We start from the raw sequence: 26,118 nt of genomic DNA, 5'->3' as shown, positions 1-26,118 counted from the left end.
GAGATAATCTCTTCCGGCGCGTGAAGGATGGTGGTCTGGGGTTGGCGCACCTCTTCTTGCGTCAACTAGTGAATAGATTCTCCTTCTTTCGAGATACAAACGACCCATTTCTGCGCACGGTGATCCAAATGAGGCTGTCAAGATCACTTCCCGAATTCGTTGTAGGTACGGAAATAATGCCAGGACCAGTCCGTGGTTTCTTTCGGGAAATAGTTCAGAGTGTTTCCTTTTTGCGTGTTCGTTTTTCAAGTGCATATTTGTGGAGTGTAAAACGGAAAAAGTTATATCGTGATTTATGTGACAGTGTTTTGCTGGTACCTATGTACAGAGCCCCGTACAGTGGAGGCCCAGGCCTAGATGTATTGAAAAGGGTGAAGAAGATGCCAGTTCAACCAGCCACTAAATCGTTCTTTTTTAAATTACACACTGGTACTGTACCTGTTAAAATCTTCCTGGAACAACGTGGGTTCTACATGCCATGGGGAACCCACTGCCTTATATGTAAAAAAACAGAAAGCATAGATCACGTCTTCATCCACTGTTGGGAAGGGGTCTTTTTCTGGGACGTGCTACAAAGGACTCTAAAAAAGGAGCTACCTATAGATCCCCACGGAATCAGGTTTCTGCCAGTATATGACGACGAAGGTTTCCCGTACGACCTGATCATGCTTACGGGCCTCCACAGTTTATGGCGCGCAAGAATGGCGGGTTACCATTGTGACCCGGATGCCCGACCGGCGCGTCTGTACTTTTGTGAATCCATGCAACGGTATGTGGAAGTGATGAAGATGCAACAGCCTGTTCCTGAGTGGCTGTCGAGGGTTGAACCCCCTACAGCACTAAAGGAATTTTAATCCGACAACGTCGTGCCACAGTAGCGGACGGCAGCGAATGTAAATATTACTGTTCCTTGTTCCGTTTGTGTATTCATCCCTTTTTGCTTCTTTGGTCTTTGTTTATATCATTTAGGAATTTGTGTTGTGTTATGTCGAGGACTGGCAATAAAGAAAAAAAAATTGTTCCGCCGAAATAGCTCAGTTGCGAGAGCGTTAGACTGAAGATCTAAAGGTCCCTGGTTCGATCCCGGGTTTCGGCATATTCATATAGCGAATTTTTTAGCCCTTGTGCATAACAATAAAATAGCAGTTCAGACACCATTGTCAGCTTTTCTGTTACTTCCGCGATACGCCACTGTTTAACATTAATAGAAGCCTGCGCAGCCTACAGCAAATGGTGGAGCGAATATTTTTAAAAGAAGTTTCCTTACGTCGGATACCTTAGACGGCGGTTCGTGGGAACCCAGCCATCGCTTAGCGCCTCATGATTTTGTTACTCGTTCCGCCGAAATAGCTCAGTTGGGAGAGCGTTAGACTGAAGATCTAAAGGTCCCGGGTTGGATGCTGGGTTTCGGCATATTCATAGTGCGTTTCTTTAGGCGTTGTGCATAACAATACAGATAGCAATTCAGACACCATTGTCAGCTTTTCTGTTACTTCCGCGATACGCCACAGTTTAACATTAATAGAAGCGTGCGTAGCCTACAGCAAATGGTGGAGCGAATATTTTTAAAAGAAGTTTCCTTACGTCGGATACCTTAGACGGCGGTTCGTGGGAACCCAGCCATCGCGTAGCGCCTCATGATTTTGTTACTCGTTCCGCCGAAATAGCTCAGTTAAGAGAGCGTTAGACTCATTCTGCTTCCGGCAGGCGAGCTGAGCGGTCAGCAGAATCATGGGCTCCAGTGGAGCAGCTACAGCGGCCACTTCTGGCCGCGGAACCAGGCTAAACGACGATAAGGATTAGGCCTTTATTTTGCCGCAACTGCCTAAAGGTCAAGTAGTGATTAATACCGTCTTTTTGCACGGTGATGTACGTGCGGGACCGTACAAGGTGGAAGATTTCAGGGACGCCCTTCTGTCGACGGGCCTGCTGCCTAATGTGGTATGCATAGGGGCGTACCAGATCAACCACGTCTGGGCAGTGACCTTCAACGATGCGACTGCCACAAGAAGAATGCTGGACCTTAAGGAACTTCAAGTTAAGGGACGACGATGCGTCATCGTTGACCCGCAGGATCAGCAGGTGAAGCTAAGGCTTCACTGGCTGCTGTACGGCGTTGCCGACGAGGACGTTCGGACGGCATTCGCGGCGTTCGGCAAGGTGGAGGAGGTGAGCCGGGAGCGATGGCGCGTCGAAGGCATGGCAACGAAGACCTCAACCACCAGGACAGTCATTCTCAAATTGAAAAGCGGCATGAAAGTGGAGGACCTGCCACATCAGATACGCGTCGGCGGAGAGTTGGCCTTGGTCGTCGTGCCCGGTCGAGCGATGCAGTGCCTGCGCTGCCACGGCACGGGACACGTCCGCCGTGAGTGCAGAGTCCCCCGATGTACCTTATGTAGACGTTTCGGCCACGTCGACGATGACTGCGTAAGATCTTATGCCACCGTAACAGGTCCAGTAGCTAGTGACGTTGCGGCAGAGCACGTCATGGACGTGGCCGAAGCGGAGGACGCTGCTAAAGGAACGCTAGACAAGGTCTCGACAGCGACAGCCAGTGGGACGACGCCATTGGGCGTGGTCAGCAAGGTGGCTGATACTACCGTGAAGCCGAGTGGGATGCTGCAGGTCGCGACCGCTGAGGTCCAGTCTACGCGGAGCAGTAGTGAGGACCCGCCCGACAACGATGCGACGGCAATGCAGCAGGAGGAGGCCGTCCTCGACTGCGACCGGACTTCGACTCTTGGAGCACCAGTCAAGCGCCCCCATGACCAGACTAAGGACCGCAACGACGGTGCGACCGGCACCAGCGAAGGGCCGCCGACAAAGACACCTCTTGGGAGGCGCACGAGCTTGAAACCAAAGCCGAACGTCCCACCTGAGAGAAAGCCTGCGGACAAAGTGGCGCCCACAAACAACGCCTCCCGGCGTTGTTTGTGGGCGCCACTTTGTCCCGAAGGCGGCTAGCCGAGGGCTGGTCGTGAACGGTAAGCACCATGCTCCGGGCCTACTTTTTTCTTTAGCTCAACATGGCACAGATACCGTCCCTTAATATTGCCACTTTAAACGTGAGAGGGTTGGCGGCTAGTCGTAGGTGAAGTCAGGTGCTACGGTTGGTCACTGACCACGATATAGACGTACTAGCCGTCCAGGAGACTAAGGTTGACGGGGAGGAGAAGACCGGGAGCATGGTGCGCCGTTTCACGACCAGGTATTTTGCGGTGGTAAGCCATTCCTTAGGCACCGCTGGGGGGTGCATTCTTTTTGTGAAGAAACTGCCTGGACTGCACATTCAAAGTATTTTTTCTTGTCAGTCTGGAAGGCTTGTTTTTTGTGATATTATTTTGTGTGATGTTCAGTTCCGCGTCATATGTGTATATGCGCCGAATTCAGTAGGCGAGCGCGCCCTTTTCTTTTCGAACCTTTCGCAGTATGTTCGATGTGATAAGCGCGTTATACTGCTAGGAGACTTTAATTGTGTAATGAGCGCTAGAGATAGAGCCAATAATGCTGGTGTGCGGGACAGAAGCAGTGAAATCTTATCAAAACTAATTAGTGAAAATGAACTCGAAGACGTTTTTGAGTGTCTGGAAGGGGGGCGTGATGTGACTTTTACACGTTTTCAGGGCAGTAGCCATGCGCGGTTGGACCGAATCTACATTTCGCTGGATACAATTCCAAGATGCCACGGTTATTGTGTAGTACCCATATCGTTCTCAGATCATTGTCTCGTTAAATGTAATGTCGGTATAGGGAAAAGCAAACATGCGTTTAATTGGGAGATCTGGAAAATGAATGCGTTGTTATTAAATGATGAATCTTTCGTAAAGGGAGTACGGGATGCTGTTAATGAAATACGCGAAGATGCAGCTGAAAAAATAGCAGAAAAGTGAGAATGTTTTAAACAAAAGGTTAAAATGAAAGCCATAGAAAGGTCAAGTTGTCTTAAATTTGAGAGGGAATATAAAGAAAAGGGTTTGCGAACACTACTTCAGCAGCTGATAACGCTTGAGTGCAGAGAGCCTGGTCTGTACAAAGACGATGTGCGGAGCGTCAAGGAAAAGCTTGAACAGATCGACAAAGAACGTTACCAAGGTGCCATCGTGCGAGCAAGAGCAGATTCACTAGCGGCAGGGGAGACGCCCACTAAAAGGGCGCTCGGGTTAGAGAAGGCTCACGGACGACAAAACCATGTCGATAACCTTTTAATCAATGGAGCTGTTGTTGACGATAACGAGAGCATAGCCCACGCCTTCTTCCAGTACTACCAGTCGCTCTTTGCATTTCAGGAAGCGAATTTAGAGGGTTTCAAAGCAGACTTTCTGCATCGCATGCCGCGTTTGAGTGATGAAACTAAGGAGCGATTAGAAGGGAAAATAATGGAGAGGGAAGTCGAAAAGGCAGTCGACGACTTGAACTTGGGCAAGTCACCGGGACCAGACGGACTCAGTGCGGCGTTATATAAGACATTTAAAAGAGAACTGGCCCCTATATTAGTAGGAGTATTTAATGATGCGTACGTGCAGAAATCATTGCCACCTTCTTTTGGGAAAGCGCACACCATTCTAATTCCGAAGAATGATAAATTAGATAAACTGAGATTAGTATCATCCTACAGGCCCATATCACTAACAAACATTGATTATAAGATATTTATGAAGATCTTAGCGACTAGACTTCAAGGCGTAATAAAGGAAATAGTCGCAGACCATCAAACATGTGGAATCAAAGGGCGGTCAATTTTTTCGAACATCCATAAGATGCGGTGTGTGCTCGAGTGCTGTGACGTCACTGGTGGCGGCGTTGCAGTTCTTCAGCTTGATCTTGAGAAAGCGTTCGATTGTGTTGCTCACGTTATTTTGTTCGCCATACTGGATCATGTTAATGTCGGTACCATCATCACTGAGGGCGTGGCCTTGGCGTACCAGAACTGCACTACAAGGTTAATTGTTAACAAGTCTCTGGGGGCCCCCATTAACATCATGCGTTCAGTGCGCCAAGACTGTCCCCTCAGTACTCTGTTATTTGCTATCTACATAGAAGCAATGTGTGTAGCGATCACCGCAAACAACAATATACGTGGTTTTAGATTAGCAGAAACCGAAGTGAAGCTGCTAGCGTATGCTGACGACGTTGCAGTGTGTTGCACAGACGAACCAAGTGTGACTGAAACAATTGCTGTAGTAAAACATTTCTGTGACGTCACGGGCAGCAGAGTCAATTGGGGCAAATCCCTCGGGCTGTGGCACGGGGAGTGGTTTTCAGCACCGGAGTACTTCGATAATGTCAAGTGGGTGAAAACTCCGACGAAGTATCTTGGTGTTCCCCTCGATAGGTACAAGAGCAGCGATGAGTACTGGAGGAACCAAACTAATGAAACGAAACAAAAAGTGGACAAATGGACAAGCACTAACCAGTCTATTTTTTCAAGGGCAACAATTTGTAATATGTTTTTTATAGCGAAGTTATATTATGTTATGCAAGTGCTGCATTGTTCTAGAGCAAATGTGCAAAGGCAGCACAGAGTGTTTGCGGTCTTCATCTGGAGTTCATCATGGGAGAGATGTAGCCGAACAAATTTGTTCAGAAGAGTGAAGGACGGGGGTGTGGGTTTGATGCATCTTTTTGTTCGACAACTTGTCAACCGCTTTTTGTTTTTTCGAGATGTGCGAGATCCGTTTCTGCGCACCGTATGTCAGATCAGGTTGAGCGACGCATTGCCGACACATGTTGTTAGTACGGCAAGCATGACCGGAAAACTTCGAGGTTATTTTAAGGAAGTGGTCGACAGCGTGCGTTTCCTGTCAGTTCGTTTTTCAAATGATTATCTGTTTGAAGTTAAAAGGAAAAAACTGTATAATGATGTGTGCGACATTGTGTTCCCAGTGCCGTTATACAGAACCATATACAGTGGAGAGCCAGGACAAGACGTCCTTAAACGGGTGAAACGAATGCAGGTGCCACCGGGGGTTAAAACCTTCTTTTTTAAGCTCCACACAGGAACGCTCTCTGTGAAAACGTTTGTGGAAGAACGAGGCTGTCTTGTGCCGTGGGGATCCCACTGCTTGATCTGTCAGAAGCCGGAGACCATTGATCACGTTTTCTTGCATTGCTGGGCGGCTGTTTTCCTTTGGGACGTGCTAAAGCGAACGCTGAAAAAGGAGTTACCGGTGGACCCCCAAGGGATCAGGTATCTGCCAATTAAAGATGAAGACGGAGTACCGTATGATCTTATTATGCTGAACGCCCTCCACTCTATATGGCGAGCTCGCATGGCCGGGTACCATTGCGACGTCGACGCTCGGCCAGCGCGTATGTATTTCAGAGAGTGTAGGTCCTTATTTATTGAAATGCAGAAAATGCAAAAGTGTGTACCGGATTGGCTGTCGAGGCTCGAACCTCTAACAGTCATGAAGGAATTTTAATTTGACAACGTCAGTCCTATGCGGATAGACGGCTTTGTAGCGCTTTTTTGTTTCTCGCCTTCGTTTTCTCTTACAAGAGGCTTGCATTTGTGTCATGAGTGTGAAATTCATATGTACGATGTTATATTGAAAACCGGTAATAAATAAAAAAAAAAGAGAGCGTTAGACTGAAGATCTAAAGGTCCCTGGTTCGATCCCGGGTTTCGGCATATTCATATAGCGAATTTTTTAGCCCTTGTGCATAACAATACAAATAGCAATTCAGACACCATTGTCAACTTTTCTGTTACTTCCGCGATACGCCACTGTTTAACATTAATAGAAGCGTGCGTAGCCTACAGCAAATGGTGGAGCGAATATTTTTAAAAGAAGTTTCCTTACTTCGGATACCCTAGACGGCAGTTCGTGGGAACCCAGCCATCGCTTAGCGCGTCATGATTTTGTTACTCGTTCCGCCGAAATAGCTCAGTTGGGAGAGCGTTAGACTGAAGATCTAAAGGTCCCTGGTTCGATCCCGGGTTTCGGCATATTCATATAGCGAATTTTTTAGCCCTTATGCATAACAATACAAATAGCAATTCAGACAGCATTGTGAGCTTTTCTGTTACTTCCGCGATACGCCACTGTTTAACATTAATAGAAGCGTGCGGAGCCTACAGCAAATGCTGGAGCGAATATTTTTAAAAGGAGTTTCCTTACGTCGGATACCTTAGACGGCGGTTCGTGGGAACCCAGCCATCGCTTAGCGCGTCATGATTTTGTTACTCGTTCCGCCGAAATAGCTCAGTTGGGAGAGCGTTAGACTGAAGATCTAAAGGTCCCTGGTTCGATCCCGGGTTTCGGCATATTCATATAGCGAATTTTTTAGCCCTTGTGCATAACAATACAAATAGCAATTCAGACAGCATTGTCAGCTTTTCTGTTACTTCCGCGATACGCCACTGTTTAACATTAATAGAAGCGTGCGTAGCCTACAGCAAATTGTGGAGCGAATATTTTTAAAAGAAGCTTCCTTACGTCGGATACCTTAGATGGCGGTTCGTGGGAACCCAGCTATCGCTTATCGCCTCATGATGTTTTTACTCGTTCCATCGAAATAGCTCAGTTGGGAGAGCGTTAGACTGAAGATCTAAAGGTCCCGGGTTGGATCCTGGGTTTCGGCATACTCATAGTGCGTTTCTTTAGGCGTTGTGCATAACAATACAGATAGCAATTCACACAGCATTTTGAGCTTTTCTGTTACTTCCGCGATACGCCACTGTTTAACATTAATTGAAGCGTGCGTAGCCTACAGTATATGGTGGAGCGAATATTTGTAAAAGAAGTTTCCTTACGTCGGATACCTTAGACGGCGGTTCGCGGGAACCCAGCTATCGCTTAGCGCCTCATGATTTTGTTACTCGTTCCTCAAAATAGCTCAGTTAGGACAGCGTTAGACTGAAGATCTAAAGGTCCCGGGTTGGATCCTGGGTTTCGGCATACTTATAGTGCGTTTCTTCAGGCGTTGTGCATGACAATACAGATAGCAATTCAGACAGCATTGTGAGCTTTTCTGTTACTTCCGCGATACGCCAATGTTTAACATTAATAGAAGCGCGCGTAGCCTACAGCAAATGGTTGAGCGAATATTAAAAAATAAAGTTTCCTTACGTCGGATACCTTAGACGGCGGTTCGTGGGAACCCAGCCATCGCTTAGCGCCTCATGATTTTGTTTCTCGCTCCGCCGAAACAGCTCAGTTGGGAGAGCGTTAGACTGAAGATCTATAGGTCCTGGGTTGGATGCTGGGTTTCGGCATATTCATAGTGCGTTTCTTTAGGCGTTGTGCATAACAATACAGATAGCAATTCAGACAGCATTGTGAGCTTTTCTGATACTTCCGCGATACGCCACTGTTTAACATTAATAGAAGCGTGCGTAGCCTACAGCAAATGGTGGAGCGAATATTTTTAAAAGAAGTTTCCTTACGTCGGATAGCTTAGACGGCGGTTCGAGGAAACCCAGCCATTGCTTAGCGCCTCATGATTTTGTTACTCGTTCCGCCGAAATAGCTCAGTTGGGAGAGCGTTAGACTGAAGATCTAAAGGTCCCTGGTTCGATCCCGGGTTTCGGCATACTTATAGTGCGTTTCTTTAGGCGTTGTGCATAACAATACAGATAGCAATTCAGACAGCATTGTGAGCTTTTCTGTTACTTCCGCGATACGCCAATGTTTAACATTAATAGAAGCGTGCGTAGCCTACAGCAAATGGTTGAGCGAATATTAAAAAATAAAGTTTCCTAACGTCGGTTACCTTAGACGACGGTTCGCGAGAACCCAGCTATCGCTTAGCGCCTCATGATTTTGTTACTCGTTCCTCGAAATAGCTCAGTTGGGACAGCGTTAGACTGAAGATCTAAAGGTCCCGGGTTGGATCCTGGGTTTCGGCATACTTATAGTGCGTTTCTTTAGGCGTTGTGCATAACAATACAGATAGCAATTCAGACAGCATTGTGAGCTTTTCTGTTACTTCCGCGATACGCCAATGTTTAACATTAATAGAAGCGTGCGTAGCCTACAGCAAATGGTTGAGCGAATATTAAAAAATAAAGTTTCCTAACGTCGGTTACCTTAGACGGCGGTTCGCGAGAACCCAGCTATCGCTTAGCGCCTCATGATTTTGTTACTCGTTCCTCGAAATAGCTCAGTTGGGACAGCGTTAGACTGAAGATCTAAAGGTCCCGGGTTGGATCCTGGGTTTCGGCATACTTATAGTGCGTTTCTTTAGGCGTTGTGCATAACAATACAGATAGCAATTCAGACACCATTGTCAGCTTTTCTGTTACTTCCGCGATACGCCACTGTTTAACATTAATTGAAGCGTGCGTAGCCTACAGAAAATGGTGGAGCGAATATTTTTAAAAGAAGTTTCCTTACGTCGGATACCTTAGACGGCGGTTCGTGGGAACCCACCCATCGCTTAGCGCCTCATGATTTTTTTACTCGTTCCGCCGAAATAGCCCAGTTGGGAGAGCGTTAGACTGAAGATCTAAAGGTCCCTGGTTCGATCCTGGGTTTCGGCATATTCATATAGCGAATTTTTTAGCCCTTGTGCATAACAATAAAATAGCAATTCAGACACCATTGTCAGCTTTTCTGTTACTTCCGCGATACGCCACTGTTTAACATTTATAGAAGCGTTCGTAGCCTACAGCAAATGGTGGAGCGAATATTTTTAAAAGAAGTTTCCTTACGTCGGATACCTTAGATGGCGGTTCGTGGGAACCCAGCCATCGCTTAGCGCCTCATGATTTTGTTACTCGTTCCGCCGAAATAGCTCAGTTGGGAGAGCGTTAGACTGAAGATCTAAAGGTCCCTGGTTCGATCCCGGGTTTCGGCATATTCATATAGCGAATTTTTTAGCCCTTGTGCATAACAATACAGATAGCAATTCAGACACCATTGTCAGCTTTTCTGTTACTTCCGCGATACGCCACTGTTAAACATTAATTGAAGCGTGCGTAGCCTACAGTATATGGTGGAGCGAATATTTGTAAAAGGAGTTTCCTAACGTCGGTTAGCTTAGACGGCGGTTCGCGGGAACCCAGCTATCGCTTAGCGCCTCATGATTTTGTTACTCGTTCCTCGAAATAGCTCAGTTGGGACAGCGTTAGACTGAAGATCTAAAGGTCCCGGGTTGGATCCTGGGTTTCGGCATACTTATAGTGCGTTTCTTTAGGCGTTGTGCATAACAATACAGATAGCAATTCAGACAACATTGTGAGCTTTTCTGTTACTTCCGCGATACGCCACTGTTTAACATTAATAGAAGCGTGCGTAGCCTACAGCAAATGGTGGAGCGAATATTTTTAAAAGAAGTTTCCTTACGTCGGATACCTTAGACGGCGGTTCGTGGGAACCCAGCCATCGCTTAGCGCCTCGTGATTTTTTTACTCGTTCCGCCGAAATAGCTCAGTTGGGAGAGCGTTAGACTGAAGATCGAAAGGTCCCGGGTTGGATGCTGGGTTTCGGCATATTCATAGTGCGTTTCTTTAGGCGTTGTGCATAACAATACAGATAGCAATTCAGACAGCATTGTGAGCTTTTCTGATACTTCCGCGATACGCCACTGTTTAACATTAATAGAAGCGTGCGTAGCCTACAGCAAATGGTGGAGCGAATATTTTTAAAAGAAGTTTCCTTACGTCGGATACCTTAGACGGCGGTTCGTGGGAACCCAGCCATCGCTTAGCGCCTCGTGATTTTGTAGCTTGTTCCGCCGAAATAGCTCAGTTGCGAGAGCGTTAGACTGAAGATCTAAAGGTCCCTGGTTCGATCCCGGGTTTCGGCATATTCATATAGCGAATTTTTTAGCCCTTGTGCATAACAATAAAATAGCAGTTCAGACACCATTGTCAGCTTTTCTGTTACTTCCGCGATACGCCACTGTTTAACATTAATAGAAGCCTGCGCAGCCTACAGCAAATGGTTGAGCGAATATTAAAAAATAAAGTTTCCTTACGTCGGATGCCTTAGACGGCGGTTCGTGGGAACCCAGCTATCGCTTAGCGCCTCATGATTTTGTTACTCGTTCCGCCGAAATAGCTCAGTTGGGAGTGCGTTAGACTGAAGATCTAAAGGTCCCGGGTTGGATGCTGGGTTTCGGCATATTCATAGTGCGTTACTTTAGGCGTTGTGCATAACAATAGTGATAGCAATTCAGACACCATTGTCAGCTTTTCTGTTACTTCCGCGATACGCCACAGTTTAACATTAATAGAAGCGTGCGTAGCCTACAGCAAATGGTGGAGCGAATATTTTTAAAAGAAGTTTCCTTACGTCGGATACCTTAGACGGCGGTTCGTGGGAACCCAGCCATCGCTTAGCGCCTCGTGATATTGTAGCTCGTTCCATCGAAAAAGCTCAGTTGGGAGAGCGTTAGACTGAAGATCTAAAGGTCCTGGGTTGGATCCTGGGTTTCGGCATACTCATAGTGCGTTTCTTTAGGCGTTGTGCATAACAATACAGATAGCAATTCACACAGCATTTTGAGCTTTTCTGTTACTTCCGCGATACGCCACTGTTTAACATTAATTGAAGCGTGCGTAGCCTACAGTATATGGTGGAGCGAATATTTGTGAAAGAAGTTTCCTTACGTCGGATACCTTAGACGGCGGTTCGTGGGAACCCAGCCATCGCTTAGCGCCTCATGATTTTGTTACTCGTTCCGCCGAAATAGCTCAGTTGGGAGAGCGTTAGACTGAAGATCTAAAGGTCCCGGGTTGGATGCTGGGTTTCGGCATATTCATAGTGCGTTTCTTTAGGCGTTGTGCATAACAATACAGATAGCAATTCAGACAGCATTGTGAACTTTTCTGATACATCCGCGATAGGCCACTGTTTAACATTATTAGAAGCCTGCGCAGCCTACAGCATATGGTGGAGCGAATATTTTTATAAGAAGTTTCCTTACATCGGATACCTTAGACGGCGGTTCGTGGGAACCCAGCCGTCGCGTAGCGCCTCATGATTTTTGTACTCGTTCCATCGAAAAAGCTCAGTTGGGAGAGCGTTAGACTGAAGATCTAAAGGTCCCGGGTTGGATCCTGGGTTTCGGCATACTCATAGTGCGTTTCTTTAGGCGTTGTGCATAACAATACAGATAGCAATTCACACAGCATTTTGAGCTTTTCTGTTACTTCCGCGATACGCCACTGTTTAACATTAATTGAAGCGTGCGTAGCCTACAGTATATGGTGGAGCGAATATTTGTGAAAGAAGTTTCCTTACGTCGGATACCTTAGACGGCGGTTCGTGGGAACCCAGCCATCGCTTAGCGCCTCATGATTTTGTTACTCGTTCCGCCGAAATAGCTCAGTTGGGAGAGCGTTAGACTGAAGATCTAAAGGTCCCGGGTTGGATGCTGGGTTTCGGCATATTCATAGTGCGTTTCTTTAGGCGTTGTGCATAACAATACAGATAGCAATTCAGACACCATTGTCAGCTTTTCTGGTACTTCCGCGATACGCCACAGTTTAACATTAATAGAAGCGTGCGTAGCCTACAGCAAATGGTGGAGCGAATATTTTTAAAAGAAGTTTCCTTACGTCGGATACCTTAGATGGCGGTTCGTGGGAACCCAGCCATCGCTTAGCGCCTCATGACTTTGTTACTCGTTCCGCCGAAATAGATCAGTTGGGAGAGCGTTAGACTGAAGATCTAAAGGTCCCTGGTTCGATCCCGGGTTTCGACATATTCATATAGCGAATTTTTTAGCCCTTGTGCATAACAATGAAACAGCAATTCAGACACCATTGTTAGCTTTTCTGTTACTTCCGCGATACGCCACTGTTTAACATTTATAGAAGCGTTCGTAGCCTACAGCAAATCGTGAAGCGAATATTTTTAAAAGAAGTTTCCTTACGTCGGATACCTTTGATGGCGGTTCGTGGGAACCCAGCCATCGCTTTGCGCCTCATGATTTTGTTACTCGTTCCGCCGAAATAGCTCAGTTGGGAGAGCGTTAGACTGAAGATCTAAAGGTCCCGGGTTGGATGCTGGGTTTCGGCATATTCATAGTGCGTTTCTTTAGGCGTTGTGCATAACAATACAGATAGCAATTCAGACACCATTGTCAGCTTTTCTGTTACTTCCGCGATACGCCACTGTTTAACATTAATAGAAGCGTGCGGAGCCTACAGCAAATGGTGGAGCGAATATTTTTAAAAGAAGTTTCCTTACGTCGGATGCCTTAGACGGCGGTTCGTGGGAACCCAGCCATCGCTTAGCGCCTCGTGATTTTGTTACTCGTTCCGCCGAAATAGCTCAGTTGGGAGAGCGTTAGACTGAAGATCGAAAGGTCCCGGGTTGGATGCTGGGTTTCGGCATAGTCATAGTGCGTTTCTTTAGGCGTTGTGCATAACAATACAGATAGCAATTCAGACAGCATTGTGAGCTTTTCTGATACTTCCGCGATACGCCACTGTTTAACATTAATAGAAGCGTGCGTAGCCTACAGCAAATGCTGGAGCGAATATTTTTAAAAGAAGTTTCCTTACGTCGGATACCTTAGACGGCGGTTCGTGGGAACCCAGCCATCGCTTAGCGCCTCGTGATTTTGTAGGTTGTTCCGCCGAAATAGCTCAGTTGCGAGAGCGTTAGACTGAAGATCTAAAGGTCCCTGGTTCGATCCCGGGTTTCGGCATATTCATATAGCGAATTTTTTAGCCCTTGTGCATAACAATAAAATAGCAGTTCAGACACCATTGTCAGCTTTTCTGTTACTTCCGCGATACGCCACTGTTTAACATTAATAGAAGCGTGCGTAGCCTACAGCAAATGGTGGAGCGAATATTTTTAAAAGAAGTTTCCTTACGTCGGATACCTTAGACTGCGGTTCGTGGGAACCCAGCCATCGCTTAGCGCCTCGTGATTTTGTAGCTCGTTCCGACGAAATAGCTCAGTTGGGAGAGCGTTAGACTGAAGATCTAAAGGTCCCGGGTTGGATGCTGGGTTTCGGCATATTCATAGTGCGTTTCTTTAAGCGTTGTGCATAACAATACAGATAGCAATTCAGACAGCATTGTGAGCTTTTCTGATACATCCGCGATAGGCCACTGTTTAACATTATTAGAAGCCTGCGCAGCCTACAGCAAATGGTGGAGCGAATATTTTTATAAGAAGTTTCCTTACATCGGATACCTTAGATGGCGGTTCGTGGGAACCCAGCCATCGCTTAGCGCCTCATGATTTTGTTACTCGTTCCGCCGAAATAGCTCAGTTGGGAGAGCGTTAGACTGAAGATCTAAAGGTCCCTGGTTCGATCCCGGGTTTCGGCATATTCATATAGCGAATTTTTTAGCCCTTGTGCATAACAATGAAACAGCAATTCAGACACCATTGTCAGCTTTTCTGTTACTTCCGCGATACGCCACTGTTTAACATTTATAGAAGCGTTCGTAGCCTACAGCAAATCGTGAAGCGAATATTTTTAAAAGAAGTTTCCTTACGTCGGATACCTTTGATGGCGGTTCGTGGGAACCCAGCCATCGCTTAGCGCCTCATGATTTTGTTACTCACCCGCCGTGGTTGCTCAGTGGCTATGGTGTTGGGCTGCTGAGCACGAGGTCGCGGGATCGAATCCCGGCCACGGCGGCCGCATTTCGATGGGGGCGAAATGCGAAAACACCCGTGTGCTTAGATTTAGGTGCACGTTAAAGAACCCCAGGTGGTCATAATTTCCGGAGTCCTCCACTACGGCGTGCCTCATAATCAGAAAGTGGTTTTGGCACGTAAAACCCCAAATATTATTATTATTATATATTGTTACTCGTTCCGCCGAAATAGCTCAGTTGGGAGAGCGTTAGACTGAAGATCTAAAGGTCCCGGGTTAGATGCTGGGTTTCGGCATATTCATAGTGCGTTTCTTTAGGTGTTGTGCGTAACAATACAGATAGCAATTCAGACACCATTGTGAGCTTTTCTGTTACTTCCGCGATACGCCACTGTTTAACATTAATTGAAGCGTGCGTAGCCTACAGTATATGGTGGAGCGAATATTAGTAAAAAAAGTTTCCTTACGTCGGATACCTTAGACGGCGGTTCGTGGGAACCCAGCCATCGCTTAGCGCCTCATGATTTTGTTACTCGTTCCGCCGAAATAGCTCAGTTGGGAGAGCGTTAGACTGAAGATCGAAAGGTCCCGGGTTGGATGCTGAGTTTCGGCATATTCATAGTGCGTTTCTTTAGGCGTTGTGCATAACAATACAGATAGCAATTCAGACAGCATTGTGAGCTTTTCTGATACTTCCGCGACACGCCACAGTTTAACATTAATAGAAGCGTGCGTAGCCTACAGCAAATGCTGGAGCAAATATTTTTATAAGAAGTTTCCTTACGTCGGATACCTTAGACGGCGGTTCGTGGGAACCCAGCCATCGCTTAGCGCCTCGTGATTTTGTTACTCGTTCCGCCGAAATAGCTCAGTTGGGAGAGCGTTAGACTGAAGATCGAAAGGTCCCGGGTTGGATGCTGGGTTTCGGCATATTCATAGTGCGTTTCTTTAGGCGTTGTGCATAACAATACAGATAGCAATTCAGACAGCATTGTGAGCTTTTCTGATACTTCCGCGATACGCCACTGTTTAACATTAATAGAAGCGTGCGTAGCCTACAGCAAATGGTGGAGCGAATATTTTTAAAAGAAGTTTCCTTACGTCGGATACCTTAGACGGCGGTTCGTGGGAACCCAGCCATCGCTTAGCGCCTCGTGATTTTGTAGGTTGTTCCGCCGAAATAGCTCAGTTGCGAGAGCGTTAGACTGAAGATCTAAAGGTCTCTGGTTCGATCCCGGCTTTCGGCATATTCATATAGCGAATTTTTTAGCCCTTGTGCATAACAATAAAATAGCAGTTCAGACACCATTGTCAGCTTTTCTGTTACTTCCGCGATACGCCACTGTTTAACATTAATAGAAGCCTGCGCAGCCTACAGCAAATGGTGGAGCGAATATTTTTAAAAGAAGTTTCCTTACGTCGGACGCCTTAGACGGCGGTTCGTGGGAACCCAGCCATCGCTTAGCGCCTCGTGATTTTGTTACTCGTTCCGCCGAAATAGCTCAGTTGGGAGAGCGTTAGACTGAAGATCGAAAGGTCCCGGGTTGGATGCTGGGTTTCGGCATATTCATAGTGCGTTTCTTTAGGCGTTGTGCATAACAATACAGATAGCAATTCAGACAGCATTGTGAGCTTTTCTGATACTTCCGCGATACGCCACTGTTTAACATTAATAGAAGCGTGCGTAGCCTACAACAAATGGTGGAGCGAATATTTTTAAAAGAAGTTTCCTTACGTCGGATACCTTAGACTGCGGTTCGTGGGAACCCAGCCATCGCTTAGCGCCTCGTGATTTTGTAGCTCGTTCCGACGAAATAGCTCAGTTGGGAGAGCGTTAGACTGAAGATCTAAAGGTGCCTGGTTGGATGCTGGGTTTCGGCATATTCATAGTGCGTTTCTTTAAGCGTTGTGCATAACAATACAGATAGCAATTCAGACAGCATTGTGAGCTTTTCTGATACATCCGCGATAGGCCACTGTTTAACATTATTAGAAGCCTGCGCAGCCTACAGCAAATGGTGGAGCGAATATTTTTATAAGAAGTTTCCTCACATCGGATACCTTAGATGGCGGTTCGTGGGAACCCAGCCATCGCTTAGCGCCTCATGATTTTGTTACTCGTTCCGCCGAAATAGCTCAGTTGGGAGAGCGTTAGACTGAAGATCTAAAGGTCCCTGGTTCGATCCCGGGTTTCGGCATATTCATATAGCGAATTTTTTAGCCCTTGTGCATAACAATGAAACAGCAATTCAGACACCATTGTCAGCTTTTCTGTTACTTCCGCGATACGCCACTGTTTAACATTTATAGAAGCGTTCGTAGCCTACAGCAAATCGTGAAGCGAATATTTTTAAAAGAAGTTTCCTTACGTCGGATACCTTTGATGGCGGTTCGTGGGAACCCAGCCATCGCTTAGCGCCTCATGATTTTGTTACTCGTTCCGCCGAAATAGCTCAGTTGGGAGAGCGTTAGACTGAAGATCGAAAGGTCCCGGGTTGGATGCTGCGTTTCGGCATATTCATAGTGCGTTTCTTTAGGCGTTGTGCATAACAATACAGATAGCAATTCAGACAGCATTGTGAGCTTTTCTGATACTTCCGCGATACGCCACAGTTTAACATTAATAGAAGCGTGCGTAGCCTACAGCAAATGCTGGAGCAAATATTTTTAAAAGAAGTTTCCTTACATCGGATACCTTAGACGGCGGTTCGTGGGAACCCAGCCATCGCTTAGCGCCTCGTGATTTTGTTACTCGTTCCGCCGAAATAGCGCAGTTGGGAGAGCGTTAGACTGAAGATCGAAAGGTCCCGGGTTGGATGCTGGGTTTCGGCATATTCATAGTGCGTTTCTTTAGGCGTTGTGCATAACAATACAGATAGCAATTCAGACACCATTGTCAGCTTTTCTGTTACTTCCGCGATACGCCACTGTTTAACATTAATAGAAGCGTGCGGAGCCTACAGCAAATGGTGGAGCGAATATTTTTAAAAGAAGTTTCCTTACGTCGGATACCTTAGACTGCGGTTCGTGGGAACCCAGCCATCGCTTAGCGCCTCGTGATTTTGTAGCTCGTTCCGACGAAATAGCTCAGTTGGGAGAGCGTTAGACTGAAGATCTAAAGGTCCCGGGTTGGATGCTGGGTTTCGGCATATTCATAGTGCGTTTCTTTAGGCGTTGTGCATAACAATACAGATAGCAATTCAGACAGCATTGTGAGCTTTTCTGATACTTCCGCGATACGCCACTGTTTAACATTAATAGAAGCGTGCGTAGCCTACAGCAAATGCTGGAGCGAATATTTTTAAAAGAAGTTTCCTTACGTCGGATACCTTAGACGGCGGTTCGTGGGAACCCAGCCATCGCTTAGCGCCTCGTGATTTTGTAGGTTGTTCCGCCGAAATAGCTCAGTTGCGAGAGCGTTAGACTGAAGATCTAAAGGTCCCTGGTTCGATCCCGGGTTTCGGCATATTCATATAGCGAATTTTTTAGCCCTTGTGCATAACAATAAAATAGCAGTTCAGACACCATTGTCAGCTTTTCTGTTACTTCCGCGATACGCCACTGTTTAACATTAATAGAAGCCTGCGCAGCCTACAGCAAATGGTGGAGCGAATATTTTTAAAAGAAGTTTCCTTACGTCGGATACATTAGACGGCGGTTCGTGGGAACCCAGCCATCGCTTAGCGCCTCATGATTTTGTTACTCGTTCCGCCGAAATAGCTCAGTTGGGAGTGCGTTAGACTGAAGATCTAAAGGTCCCGGGTTGGATGCTGGGTTTCGGCATATTCATAGTGCGTTTCTTTAGGCGTTGTGCATAACAATAGTGATAGCAATTCAGACACCATTGTCAGCTTTTCTGTTACTTCCGCGATACGCCACAGTTTAACATTAATAGAAGCGTGCGTAGCCTACAGCAAATGGTGGAGCGAATATTTTTAAAAGAAGTTTCCTTACGTCGGATACCTTAGACTGCGGTTCGTGGGAACCCAGCCATCGCTTAGCGCCTCGTGATTTTGTAGCTCGTTCCGACGAAATAGCTCAGTTGGGAGAGCGTTAGACTGAAGATCTAAAGGTCCCGGGTTGGATGCTGGGTTTCGGCATATTCATAGTGCGTTTCTTTAAGCGTTGTGCATAACAATACAGATAGCAATTCAGACAGCATTGTGAGCTTTTCTGATACATCCGCGATAGGCCACTGTTTAACATTATTAGAAGCCTGCGCAGCCTACAGCAAATGGTGGAGCGAATATTTTTATAAGAAGTTTCCTCACATCGGATACCTTAGATGGCGGTTCGTGGGAACCCAGCCATCGCTTAGCGCCTCATGATTTTGTTACTCGTTCCGCCGAAATAGCTCAGTTGGGAGAGCGTTAGACTGAAGATCTAAAGGTCCCTGGTTCGATCCCGGGTTTCGGCATATTCATATAGCGAATTTTTTAGCCCTTGTGCATAACAATGAAACAGCAATTCAGACACCATTGTCAGCTTTTCTGTTACTTCCGCGATACGCCACTGTTTAACATTTATAGAAGCGTTCGTAGCCTACAGCAAATCGTGAAGCGAATATTTTTAAAAGAAGTTTCCTTACGTCGGATACCTTTGATGGCGGTTCGTGGGAACCCAGCCATCGCTTAGCGCCTCATGATTTTGTTACTCGTTCCGCCGAAATAGCTCAGTTGGGAGAGCGTTAGACTGAAGATCTAAAGGTCCCGGGTTGGATGCTGGGTTTCGGCATATTCATAGTGCGTTTCTTTAGGCGTTGTGCATAACAATACAGATAGCAATTCAGACACCATTGTCAGCTTTTCTGTTACTTCCGCGATACGCCACTGTTTAACATTAATAGAAGCGTGCGGAGCCTACAGCAAATGGTGGAGCGAATATTTTTAAAAGAAGTTTCCTTACGTCGGATGCCTTAGACGGCGGTTCGTGGGAACCCAGCTATCGCTTATCGCCTCATGATGTTGTTACTCGTTCCATCGAAATAGCTCAGTTGGGAGAGCGTTAGACTGAAGATCTAAAGGTCCCGGGTTGGATCCTGGGTTTCGGCATACTCATAGTGCGTTTCTTTAGGCGTTGTGCATAACAATACAGATAGCAATTCACAGAGCATTTTGAGCTTTACTGTTACTTCCGCGATACGCCACTGTTTAACATTAATTGAAGCGTGCGTAGCCTACAGTATATGGTGGAGCGAATATTTGTAAAAGAAGTTTCCTTACGTCGGATACCTTAGACGGCGGTTCGTGGGAACCCAGCCATCGCTTAGCGCCTCATGATTTTGTTACTCGTTCCGCCGAAATAGCTCAGTTGGGAGAGCGTTAGACTGAAGATCTAAAGGTCCCGGGTTGGATGCTGGGTTTCGGCATATTCATAGTGCGTTTCTTTAGGCTTTGTGCATAACAATACAGATAGCAATTCAGACACCATTGTCAGCTTTTCTGTTACTTCCGCGATACGCCACAGTTTAACATTAATAGAAGCGTGCGTAGCCTACAGCAAATGGTGGAGCGAATATTTTTAAAAGAAGTTTCCTTACGTCGGATACCTTAGACGGCGGTTCGTGGGAACCCAGCCATCGCTTAGCGCCTCGTGATTTTGTTACTCGTTCCGCCGAAATAGCTCAGTTGGGAGAGCGTTAGACTGAAGATCTAAAGGTCCCGGGTTAGATGCTGGGTTTCGGCATATTCATAGTGCGTTTCTTTAGGTGTTGTGCGTAACAATACAGATAGCAATTCAGACACCATTGTGAGCTTTTCTGTTACTTCCGCGATACGCCACTGTTTAACATTAATTGAAGCGTGCGTAGCCTACAGTATATGGTGGAGCGAATATTAGTAAAAAAAGTTTCCTTACGTCGGATACCTTAGACGGCGGTTCGTGGGAACCCAGCCATCGCTTAGCGCCTCATGATTTTGTTACTCGTTCCGCCGAAATAGCTCAGTTGGGAGAGCGTTAGACTGAAGATCGAAAGGTCCCGGGTTGGATGCTGAGTTTCGGCATATTCATAGTGCGTTTCTTTAGGCGTTGTGCATAACAATACAGATAGCAATTCAGACAGCATTGTGAGCTTTTCTGATACTTCCGCGACACGCCACAGTTTAACATTAATAGAAGCGTGCGTAGCCTACAGCAAATGCTGGAGCAAATATTTTTATAAGAAGTTTCCTTACGTCGGATACCTTAGACGGCGGTTCGTGGGAACCCAGCCATCGCTTAGCGCCTCGTGAATTTGTTACTCGTTCCGCCGAAATAGCTCAGTTGGGAGAGCGTTAGACTGAAGATCGAAAGGTCCCGGGTTGGATGCTGGGTTTCGGCATATTCATAGTGCGTTTCTTTAGGCGTTGTGCATAACAATACAGATAGCAATTCAGACAGCATTGTGAGCTTTTCTGATACTTCCGCGATACGCCACTGTTTAACATTAATAGAAGCGTGCGTAGCCTACAGCAAATGGTGGAGCGAATATTTTTAAAAGAAGTTTCCTTACGTCGGATACCTTAGACGGCGGTTCGTGGGAACCCAGCCATCGCTTAGCGCCTCGTGATTTTGTAGGTTGTTCCGCCGAAATAGCTCAGTTGCGAGAGCGTTAGACTGAAGATCTAAAGGTCTCTGGTTCGATCCCGGCTTTCGGCATATTCATATAGCGAATTTTTTAGCCCTTGTGCATAACAATAAAATAGCAGTTCAGACACCATTGTCAGCTTTTCTGTTACTTCCGCGATACGCCACTGTTTAACATTAATAGAAGCCTGCGCAGCCTACAGCAAATGGTGGAGCGAATATTTTTAAAAGAAGTTTCCTTACGTCGGATGCCTTAGACGGCGGTTCGTGGGAACCCAGCCATCGCTTAGCGCCTCGTGATTTTGTTACTCGTTCCGCCGAAATAGCTCAGTTGGGAGAGCGTTAGACTGAAGATCGAAAGGTCCCGGGTTGGATGCTGGGTTTCGGCATATTCATAGTGCGTTTCTTTAGGCGTTGTGCATAACAATACAGATAGCAATTCAGACAGCATTGTGAGCTTTTCTGATACTTCCGCGATACGCCACTGTTTAACATTAATAGAAGCGTGCGTAGCCTACAACAAATGGTGGAGCGAATATTTTTAAAAGAAGTTTCCTTACGTCGGATACCTTAGACTGCGGTTCGTGGGAACCCAGCCATCGCTTAGCGCCTCGTGATTTTGTAGCTCGTTCCGACGAAATAGCTCAGTTGGGAGAGCGTTAGACTGAAGATCTAAAGGTCCCGGGTTGGATGCTGGGTTTCGGCATATTCATAGTGCGTTTCTTTAAGCGTTGTGCATAACAATACAGATAGCAATTCAGACAGCATTGTGAGCTTTTCTGATACATCCGCGATACGCCACTGTTTAACATTATTAGAAGCCTGCGCAGCCTACAGCAAATGGTGGAGCGAATATTTTTATAAGAAGTTTCCTCACATCGGATACCTTAGATGGCGGTTCGTGGGAACCCAGCCATCGCTTAGCGCCTCATGATTTTGTTACTCGTTCCGCCGAAATAGCTCAGTTGGGAGAGCGTTAGACTGAAGATCTAAAGGTCCCTGGTTCGATCCCGGGTTTCGGCATATTCATATAGCGAATTTTTTAGCCCTTGTGCATAACAATGAAACAGCAATTCAGACACCATTGTCAGCTTTTCTGTTACTTCCGCGATACGCCACTGTTTAACATTTATAGAAGCGTTCGTAGCCTACAGCAAATCGTGAAGCGAATATTTTTAAAAGAAGTTTCCTTACGTCGGATACCTTTGATGGCGGTTCGTGGGAACCCAGCCATCGCTTAGCGCCTCATGATTTTGTTACTCGTTCCGCCGAAATAGCTCAGTTGGGAGAGCGTTAGACTGAAGATCGAAAGGTCCCGGGTTGGATGCTGCGTTTCGGCATATTCATAGTGCGTTTCTTTAGGCGTTGTGCATAACAATACAGATAGCAATTCAGACAGCATTGTGAGCTTTTCTGATACTTCCGCGATACGCCACAGTTTAACATTAATAGAAGCGTGCGTAGCCTACAGCAAATGCTGGAGCAAATATTTTTAAAAGAAGTTTCCTTACATCGGATACCTTAGACGGCGGTTCGTGGGAACCCAGCCATCGCTTAGCGCCTCGTGATTTTGTTACTCGTTCCGCCGAAATAGCGCAGTTGGGAGAGCGTTAGACTGAAGATCGAAAGGTCCCGGGTTGGATGCTGGGTTTCGGCATATTCATAGTGCGTTTCTTTAGGCGTTGTGCATAACAATACAGATAGCAATTCAGACACCATTGTCAGCTTTTCTGTTACTTCCGCGATACGCCACTGTTTAACATTAATAGAAGCGTGCGGAGCCTACAGCAAATGGTGGAGCGAATATTTTTAAAAGAAGTTTCCTTACGTCGGATGCCTTAGACGGCGGTTCGTGGGAACCCAGCCATCGCTTAGCGCCTCGTGATTTTGTTACTCGTTCCGCCGAAATAGCTCAGTTGGGAGAGCGTTAGACTGAAGATCGAAAGGTCCCGGGTTGGATGCTGGGTTTCGGCATATTCATAGTGCGTTTCTTTAGGCGTTGTGCATAACAATACAGATAGCAATTCAGACAGCATTGTGAGCTTTTCTGATACTTCCGCGATACGCCACTGTTTAACATTAATAGAAGCGTGCGTAGCCTACAGCAAATGCTGGAGCGAATATTTTTAAAAGAAGTTTCCTTACGTCGGATACCTTAGACGGCGGTTCGTGGGAACCCAGCCATCGCTTAGCGCCTCGTGATTTTGTAGGTTGTTCCGCCGAAATAGCTCAGTTGCGAGAGCGTTAGACTGAAGATCTAAAGGTCCCTGGTTCGATCCCGGGTTTCGGCATATTCATATAGCGAATTTTTTAGCCCTTGTGCATAACAATAAAATAGCAGTTCAGACACCATTGTCAGCTTTTCTGTTACTTCCGCGATACGCCACTGTTTAACATTAATAGAAGCCTGCGCAGCCTACAGCAAATGGTGGAGCGAATATTTTTAAAAGAAGTTTCCTTACGTCGGATACATTAGACGGCGGTTCGTGGGAACCCAGCCATCGCTTAGCGCCTCATGATTTTGTTACTCGTTCCGCCGAAATAGCTCAGTTGGGAGTGCGTTAGACTGAAGATCTAAAGGTCCCGGGTTGGATGCTGGGTTTCGGCATATTCATAGTGCGTTTCTTTAGGCGTTGTGCATAACAATAGTGATAGCAATTCAGACACCATTGTCAGCTTTTCTGTTACTTCCGCGATACGCCACAGTTTAACATTAATAGAAGCGTGCGTAGCCTACAGCAAATGGTGGAGCGAATATTTTTAAAAGAAGTTTCCTTACGTCGGATACCTTAGACTGCGGTTCGTGGGAACCCAGCCATCGCTTAGCGCCTCGTGATTTTGTAGCTCGTTCCGACGAAATAGCTCAGTTGGGAGAGCGTTAGACTGAAGATCTAAAGGTCCCGGGTTGGATGCTGGGTTTCGGCATATTCATAGTGCGTTTCTTTAAGCGTTGTGCATAACAATACAGATAGCAATTCAGACAGCATTGTGAGCTTTTCTGATACATCCGCGATAGGCCACTGTTTAACATTATTAGAAGCCTGCGCAGCCTACAGCAAATGGTGGAGCGAATATTTTTATAAGAAGTTTCCTCACATCGGATACCTTAGATGGCGGTTCGTGGGAACCCAGCCATCGCTTAGCGCCTCATGATTTTGTTACTCGTTCCGCCGAAATAGCTCAGTTGGGAGAGCGTTAGACTGAAGATCTAAAGGTCCCTGGTTCGATCCCGGGTTTCGGCATATTCATATAGCGAATTTTTTAGCCCTTGTGCATAACAATGAAACAGCAATTCAGACACCATTGTCAGCTTTTCTGTTACTTCCGCGATACGCCACTGTTTAACATTTATAGAAGCGTTCGTAGCCTACAGCAAATCGTGAAGCGAATATTTTTAAAAGAAGTTTCCTTACGTCGGATACCTTTGATGGCGGTTCGTGGGAACCCAGCCATCGCTTAGCGCCTCATGATTTTGTTACTCGTTCCGCCGAAATAGCTCAGTTGGGAGAGCGTTAGACTGAAGATCTAAAGGTCCCGGGTTGGATGCTGGGTTTCGGCATATTCATAGTGCGTTTCTTTAGGCGTTGTGCATAACAATACAGATAGCAATTCAGACACCATTGTCAGCTTTTCTGTTACTTCCGCGATACGCCACTGTTTAACATTAATAGAAGCGTGCGGAGCCTACAGCAAATGGTGGAGCGAATATTTTTAAAAGAAGTTTCCTTACGTCGGATGCCTTAGACGGCGGTTCGTGGGAACCCAGCTATCGCTTATCGCCTCATGATGTTGTTACTCGTTCCATCGAAATAGCTCAGTTGGGAGAGCGTTAGACTGAAGATCTAAAGGTCCCGGGTTGGATCCTGGGTTTCGGCATACTCATAGTGCGTTTCTTTAGGCGTTGTGCATAACAATACAGATAGCAATTCACAGAGCATTTTGAGCTTTACTGTTACTTCCGCGATACGCCACTGTTTAACATTAATTGAAGCGTGCGTAGCCTACAGTATATGGTGGAGCGAATATTTGTAAAAGAAGTTTCCTTACGTCGGATACCTTAGACGGCGGTTCGTGGGAACCCAGCCATCGCTTAGCGCCTCATGATTTTGTTACTCGTTCCGCCGAAATAGCTCAGTTGGGAGAGCGTTAGACTGAAGATCTAAAGGTCCCGGGTTGGATGCTGGGTTTCGGCATATTCATAGTGCGTTTCTTTAGGCGTTGTGCATAACAATACAGATAGCAATTCAGACACCATTGTCAGCTTTTCTGTTACTTCCGCGATACGCCACAGTTTAACATTAATAGAAGCGTGCGTAGCCTACAGCAAATGGTGGAGCGAATATTTTTAAAAGAAGTTTCCTTACGTCGGATACCTTAGACGGCGGTTCGTGGGAACCCAGCCATCGCTTAGCGCCTCATGATTTTGTTACTCGTTCCGCCGAAATAGCTCAGTTGGGAGAGTGTTAGACTGAAGATCGAAAGGTCCCGGGTTGGATGCTGGGTTTCGGCATATTCATAGTGCGTTTCTTTAGGCGTTGTGCATAACCACACAGATAGCAATTCAGACAGCATTGTGAGCTTTTCTGATACTTCCGCGATACGCCACAGTTTAACATTAATAGAAGCGTGCGTAGCCTACAGCAAATGCTGGAGCAAATATTTTTAAAAGAAGTTTCCTTACGTCGGATACCTTAGACGGCGGTTCGTGGGAACCCAGCCATCGCTTAGCGCCTCGTGATTTTGTTACTCGTTCCGCCGAAATAGCTCAGTTGGGAGAGCGTTAGACTGAAGATCGAAAGGTCCCGGGTTGGATGCTGGGTTTCGGCATATTCATAGTGCGTTTCTTTAGGCGTTGTGCATAACAATACAGATAGCAATTCAGACAGCATTGTGAGCTTTTCTGATACTTCCGCGATACGCCACTGTTTAACATTATTAGAAGCCTGCGCAGCCTACAGCAAATGGTGGAGCGAATATTTTTATAAGAAGTTTCCTTACATCGGATACCTTAGACGGCGGTTCGTGGGAACCCAGCCA

General features: G+C 46.3%; 20 non-coding genes across 20 annotated transcripts; all 20 read left to right on the top strand.

Annotated features, from left to right (window-relative positions):
- The first annotated feature begins 1,023 nt into the window (after positions 1-1,023).
- Positions 1,024-1,096, top strand: TRNAF-GAA (transfer RNA phenylalanine (anticodon GAA)). Its single transcript has one exon. It is a non-coding gene; the product is annotated as a tRNA-Phe (tRNA).
- A 5,783-nt stretch (positions 1,097-6,879) lies between these two features.
- Positions 6,880-6,952, top strand: TRNAF-GAA (transfer RNA phenylalanine (anticodon GAA)). The gene has a single exon. It is a non-coding gene; the product is annotated as a tRNA-Phe (tRNA).
- Positions 6,953-7,197: 245 nt separating this feature from the next.
- Positions 7,198-7,270, top strand: TRNAF-GAA (transfer RNA phenylalanine (anticodon GAA)). Its single transcript has one exon. It is a non-coding gene; the product is annotated as a tRNA-Phe (tRNA).
- Positions 7,271-8,465: 1,195 nt separating this feature from the next.
- Positions 8,466-8,538, top strand: TRNAF-GAA (transfer RNA phenylalanine (anticodon GAA)). Its single transcript has one exon. It is a non-coding gene; the product is annotated as a tRNA-Phe (tRNA).
- An 876-nt stretch (positions 8,539-9,414) lies between these two features.
- TRNAF-GAA (transfer RNA phenylalanine (anticodon GAA)) lies at positions 9,415-9,487 on the top strand. Its single transcript has one exon. It is a non-coding gene; the product is annotated as a tRNA-Phe (tRNA).
- A 244-nt stretch (positions 9,488-9,731) lies between these two features.
- Positions 9,732-9,804, top strand: TRNAF-GAA (transfer RNA phenylalanine (anticodon GAA)). The gene has a single exon. It is a non-coding gene; the product is annotated as a tRNA-Phe (tRNA).
- Positions 9,805-10,682: 878 nt separating this feature from the next.
- Positions 10,683-10,755, top strand: TRNAF-GAA (transfer RNA phenylalanine (anticodon GAA)). The gene has a single exon. It is a non-coding gene; the product is annotated as a tRNA-Phe (tRNA).
- A 1,829-nt stretch (positions 10,756-12,584) lies between these two features.
- Positions 12,585-12,657, top strand: TRNAF-GAA (transfer RNA phenylalanine (anticodon GAA)). The gene has a single exon. It is a non-coding gene; the product is annotated as a tRNA-Phe (tRNA).
- An 878-nt stretch (positions 12,658-13,535) lies between these two features.
- Positions 13,536-13,608, top strand: TRNAF-GAA (transfer RNA phenylalanine (anticodon GAA)). The gene has a single exon. It is a non-coding gene; the product is annotated as a tRNA-Phe (tRNA).
- Positions 13,609-14,169: 561 nt separating this feature from the next.
- TRNAF-GAA (transfer RNA phenylalanine (anticodon GAA)) lies at positions 14,170-14,242 on the top strand. The gene has a single exon. It is a non-coding gene; the product is annotated as a tRNA-Phe (tRNA).
- Positions 14,243-14,740: 498 nt separating this feature from the next.
- TRNAF-GAA (transfer RNA phenylalanine (anticodon GAA)) lies at positions 14,741-14,813 on the top strand. The gene has a single exon. It is a non-coding gene; the product is annotated as a tRNA-Phe (tRNA).
- Positions 14,814-15,691: 878 nt separating this feature from the next.
- TRNAF-GAA (transfer RNA phenylalanine (anticodon GAA)) lies at positions 15,692-15,764 on the top strand. Its single transcript has one exon. It is a non-coding gene; the product is annotated as a tRNA-Phe (tRNA).
- An 878-nt stretch (positions 15,765-16,642) lies between these two features.
- Positions 16,643-16,715, top strand: TRNAF-GAA (transfer RNA phenylalanine (anticodon GAA)). Its single transcript has one exon. It is a non-coding gene; the product is annotated as a tRNA-Phe (tRNA).
- Positions 16,716-17,910: 1,195 nt separating this feature from the next.
- Positions 17,911-17,983, top strand: TRNAF-GAA (transfer RNA phenylalanine (anticodon GAA)). The gene has a single exon. It is a non-coding gene; the product is annotated as a tRNA-Phe (tRNA).
- An 878-nt stretch (positions 17,984-18,861) lies between these two features.
- TRNAF-GAA (transfer RNA phenylalanine (anticodon GAA)) lies at positions 18,862-18,934 on the top strand. The gene has a single exon. It is a non-coding gene; the product is annotated as a tRNA-Phe (tRNA).
- A 1,195-nt stretch (positions 18,935-20,129) lies between these two features.
- TRNAF-GAA (transfer RNA phenylalanine (anticodon GAA)) lies at positions 20,130-20,202 on the top strand. Its single transcript has one exon. It is a non-coding gene; the product is annotated as a tRNA-Phe (tRNA).
- Positions 20,203-21,080: 878 nt separating this feature from the next.
- On the top strand, positions 21,081-21,153 carry TRNAF-GAA (transfer RNA phenylalanine (anticodon GAA)). The gene has a single exon. It is a non-coding gene; the product is annotated as a tRNA-Phe (tRNA).
- An 878-nt stretch (positions 21,154-22,031) lies between these two features.
- Positions 22,032-22,104, top strand: TRNAF-GAA (transfer RNA phenylalanine (anticodon GAA)). The gene has a single exon. It is a non-coding gene; the product is annotated as a tRNA-Phe (tRNA).
- Positions 22,105-23,299: 1,195 nt separating this feature from the next.
- Positions 23,300-23,372, top strand: TRNAF-GAA (transfer RNA phenylalanine (anticodon GAA)). The gene has a single exon. It is a non-coding gene; the product is annotated as a tRNA-Phe (tRNA).
- An 878-nt stretch (positions 23,373-24,250) lies between these two features.
- On the top strand, positions 24,251-24,323 carry TRNAF-GAA (transfer RNA phenylalanine (anticodon GAA)). The gene has a single exon. It is a non-coding gene; the product is annotated as a tRNA-Phe (tRNA).
- The last annotated feature ends 1,795 nt before the right edge of the window (positions 24,324-26,118 follow it).

The sequence above is a fragment of the Dermacentor variabilis genome, unplaced genomic scaffold (genome assembly GCF_050947875.1).
Source record: "Dermacentor variabilis isolate Ectoservices unplaced genomic scaffold, ASM5094787v1 scaffold_13, whole genome shotgun sequence".
NCBI classification, from domain to species: Eukaryota; Metazoa; Arthropoda; class Arachnida; order Ixodida; family Ixodidae; genus Dermacentor; species Dermacentor variabilis.
Note: the sequence above shows the minus strand (reverse complement) of the source record. Positions and strands in the feature narration are given on the sequence as shown.